General features: G+C 42.6%; 1 long non-coding RNA gene across 6 annotated transcripts in view; it reads right to left on the bottom strand.

The window, feature by feature from the left end:
• The window catches only part of LOC141371977 (uncharacterized), a 160091-nt gene extending 157595 nt beyond the window's left edge, over positions 1 to 2496 (bottom strand). For all 6 annotated transcript variants that reach the window (XR_012377342.1, XR_012377343.1, XR_012377344.1 and 3 more), the window contains exons 1-2: positions 1289 to 2496; positions 536 to 664 (exon numbers count right to left, since the gene is read on the bottom strand). This is a non-coding gene — a long non-coding RNA (uncharacterized lncRNA). The remainder of the gene's footprint in view (positions 1 to 535; positions 665 to 1288) is intronic.
• Between the last annotated feature and the right edge of the window lie 1905 nt (positions 2497 to 4401).

The following is a 4401-nucleotide window of genomic DNA, read 5'->3' as shown; positions in this document are numbered from 1 at the left end:
AAGGCAGTCGCTTAACCAACTGAGCCACCCAGGCGCCCAAAAATATATAAATTCTTCTAACTGACATGCTTAACTAATATTTGGAAAATTTCTGGCTTCTTAAGTATTTCATTATAAAATGAATAAAAATGTAGCAGCCAGGGACCTATATTACATTCTCAATCTATATTACATTCTCAAATTGCTAGGAAGACTTTCTAATCAAATGCATTTTTCAACACCCATCTGAGAGAAACATGAGAATCACTGAATATTTACCCAGGGAGAACAACTTAGGTATATTTACTCCAAATGCATGTTAAAGATCACATTCCTTCCTCAAGCCAGACAACTCAGGGCTTTCAGACAAAAGACTTCTCCAAGATGGGCCTCAAGGGCTACTACAAACCATGTGGCTGCTGAAGAAATGACATTCCACGAGCTAAACCTCTTCTCTCATGATCAGATCAAAGTAGCTTCTCTACTTCTAGGCTAGTTCGTGAACCTCACAGGAGCTATTCCACAACATGCTTTTGTTCAGATCTACTGCACTCACTTGATCCAGGCGTCATATTCCACCAGGAATGTGAAGTGTTGGGGTCTCCTGAGGACTACTGCCCTTGAATCTGGAGTAGAAGCTTCAGCAGCCATCAGGACTCAAGTCCTGGGCCACTGGTAAGAAGAGCTGCACAGGAAGAGACAGATCCAACTATCACTATGCTTTACTGGTGTAACTACGCGCCCCCCGTACCATGCTAGGCACTAGGTTACTGACAATGACACTGATACAACTGGGTGGTTGTCATTAACAACCACATGTTTTAATGGGCTTCTCACGAGGGCCCTTTTCTCCTCCTTTCCTTGTCTATCTCCTAACAATAAAATTGAAAAGGAGTAAGAAATGGCCTGAATTCATACAGGCATTCATGACCCCCCAGTAACCACAGGGCTCTGGGCTTGCTCAGTTGTACCGCTGAATGTTCTCAGCGATCCTGTGGATGAAGTATTGTCATCTCCACTGTACAGACTGGGAAGCTGGGGCACGGAATCCTTTGACCTGTCTTCCCTCCCTAGCCCCTGCCTTTTGGGAAAAGCAGCTCCAGGACACTCCTGGAGCAAGACCCACACTCAGTGGAGCTGGGCAGGACCCCAGGGGCTTTACCTATGAGACAGCCGGGGCAACGAGCCCCAAACCCGAAAAGAGTTGGACCTGGATTCCTTTGTCTCCTCACACCCCCGGGCGGTTCAGCCCCCACGGCGAGGACCCCCCCCCACCCTCAGCTGGGTCCCAGACATCTGAGGGCGGTACCTGCTCTCATTGCGAGGGCAAGCCTGTCTCCATGAAAAATTCGTCACGGTCGCCGCACGACGTCAGGTTTCTATGGCAACTGCAAAGCGCAGGCTTCTCCTCCACTCCGGAAATGCCTCCGCAGGACTCACCCACCCCCGGGAATCTCGCTGAACGTAAAACACCTTCGCTCTTCCGGCAACCACAGGAGAAAGCGTAGGAATTGGAAGCTCTAGACTGAAATAGGCAGTTGTCGGAACTCTGCCCAAGTTGGTGGAACAAAGAATGTCCCTGTCGTGAGGAATTTTGTTTGCTTATTTTTTTCTTTTGAGTTGTTGAGACTTTATTTAGCAGGGTTTTTTTTTTTTTTAAAGATATTATTTATTTATTTATTTGACAGAGATAGAGAGCACAAGTAGGCAGAACGGCAGGCAGAGGGAAAGGGAGAAGCAGGCTGTCTGCTGAGCAGGGAGCCCGATGCGGGGCTCGATCCCAGGACGCTGGGGCCATGACCTGAGCCGAAGGCAGCCGCTTAACCGACTGAGCCACCCAGGTGCCCCAGGTTTTTGTTTTTTTTTTTTAATTATTACTTTTTTTATTATTATGTTCAATTTAGCCAGCATATAGTACATCATTTGTTTTTGATGTAGAGTTTGCTTTAAAGACGCAGTGGGGGAGTAGTATCCGCACACACACCCCAGGGAGGTATCTTGGGGTTCTTGGAGATGAGCTAGCCCTGGGAGGGTGAACATGTAAAGTTACTCGCCATGCTAAGCAGTTAACCATCTGTGGCAGAAAACTAAAAGATTGTCTATAATCATGTGACTAAATGATCAGATACATACACAAAAGGTGTAATTTAAGCAATTTGGAAATTATTTCAAGGAAGCCGGCTTAGAATATTATAGTAATTTAGCAGGCGGAAACTTAGTCAATTGAACAATGCATTGGTTTGTACTGGAGAATTCTGACCATTCATTCCTGATAATTTCTTCCATATGGAGGGGCATCCACACATAACCAAAATACTTCTAGCCTCTCTATTTACCAGGTCTTCCCCCTTCAAACCCCTGGTGGTAAGTTGCCCTTATGGATCAAAGTTCTGCTCTACCCTCAGGGGTGGGTCTTACAATTGACCCCCTGCTCTTCTCCCCTTTCTGTGTCTTGCTGGCTCTCAGACGTTCCTATGATCTTGCTCCAAAATGCTTGGGCTTTTAAGGTCCCATCCACCATACATCCCTGCTCCATATCCGAACTCTAAACCAACTAAAAAATATGAAAAAAGAATAAGGAGAACAATATATCAACTTTCTTATAAAAGTTAGAGAAAGGGCTTAGAATCTGCAGGCAAAGCATTTCCTATTAATAAACCCCAGAGTTGGACAGATTTAGCCATCCCTCAGTGTTGCATTGAGATGGTCACAAAGGCCAAGGACTGCAATGAGTATCTGGGGAGAGAGCCATGTCCAAGTTTATCCAAGAAAGAAGTTTCCTTGCAAAGCCATCCTGGTAGCCAGAGAAAGTGTTTCAGGACACCTTCCTTGAGGAATACTTCTCAAAGTGTATAAATATTGCTGGTTCTGTTTTATTTTTTATTTAAATTTTAGATAACATACAGTGCAATATTGGTTTCTGGAATAGAATTCAGTGATTCATCACTTACATACCCAGTGCTTATCATATCAAGTGCTCTCTTTAACGCCCATCACCCATCTAGCCCATCCCCCACTCACTTCCCTCCATCAACCCTCAGTTTGTTCTCTATTGTTAAGAGCCTCTTATAGCTTGTTTCCCTCGCTCCTTTTTTTCTTTTCCTCCTTCCCATGTACTCATCTGTTTTCTTTCTTAAATTCCACATATGAGTGAGATCATATGGTATTTGTCTTTCTCTGACTGACTTATTTCACTGAGAATAATCCACTCTAGCTCCATTCACATCATTGCAAATGCAAATTCTTTTTGATGGCTGAGTAATATTCATGTATATATATATATGTAATATATATACACATATATAAAGTATATAATATACATATATACATATATAATGTATATATAAAGTATATAATTCATGTATATTTTATATATATACACACATACACACACTACTTCTTCTTTATTCATTCATCAGTCAATGGACATTTGGGCTCTTCCCACAGTGGGACTATTGTTGATAATGTTGCTATGAACATTGGGGTGCACGTATCCCTTGGAATCTGTATCCTTTCAGTAAATACCTAGTAGTACAATTTCTAGATTGTAGGGTAGTTCTATTTTTAACTTTTTAAACATTTTTTATTTAAATTCAATTAGCCAACATATTATTTCAGATGCAGTGTTGAATAATTTATCAGTTGCATATAACTCTTTTTAAGATTTTATTTTTATTTATTTGGGAGAGAGCAAGAGATATCACAGTGGGAGAGGGAGAGAGAGCAGAGAGCCCGACGTGGGGCTCGATCCCAGGACCCCAAGATCATGACCTGGGCCAAAAGCAGATGCTTAACCAACTGAGTCACCCAGGCACCCCTATTTTTAACTTTTTGAGGAATCTCTATACCGTTTTCCAGAGTGGCTGCCTACTAGTTTGCAGCCCCACCACCAGTGTAAGAGGGTTCCCCTCTCTCCGCATCCTCACCAACATCGGTTGTTTTTGTGTTGTTAATTTTAGACATTCTGGCAGGTGTGAGGTGGTACCTCATCATGGTTTTGATTTGTATTTGCCTGATGATGAGTGATGTTGAGCATCTTTTCATGTGTCTGTTAGTCACATCTGGATGTCTTCTTTGGAAAAGTGTCCATTCGTGTCTTCTGCCCATTTCTTAACTGGGTTATTTGTTTTTTGGGTGTTGAGTTTGGTAAGTTCTTTATGGATTTTGGATGCTAACCCTTTATCAGATATGTTGTTTGCAAATATCTTCTCCCCTTCTGTTGGTTGCCTTTTAGTTTTGTTGATTGCTTCATTCACCGTGCAGAAGCTTTTTATCTTGATGAAGTCCCAACAGTTCATTTTTGCTTTTGTTTCCCTTGCTCTTGCTGACATGTCTAGTAAGAAGTTGCTATGGCCAAGGTCAAAGAGGTTTCTGCCTGTGTTCTCCTCTAGGATTTTGATGGTTTCTTGCCTCACAATTAGG

The sequence above is a fragment of the Callorhinus ursinus genome, unplaced genomic scaffold (assembly GCF_003265705.2).
Source record: "Callorhinus ursinus isolate GAN/ISIS: 27379988/994484 unplaced genomic scaffold, GSC_fseal_2.0 scaffold156, whole genome shotgun sequence".
NCBI lineage: Eukaryota > Metazoa > Chordata > Mammalia > Carnivora > Otariidae > Callorhinus > Callorhinus ursinus.
Note: the sequence above shows the minus strand (reverse complement) of the source record. Positions and strands in the feature narration are given on the sequence as shown.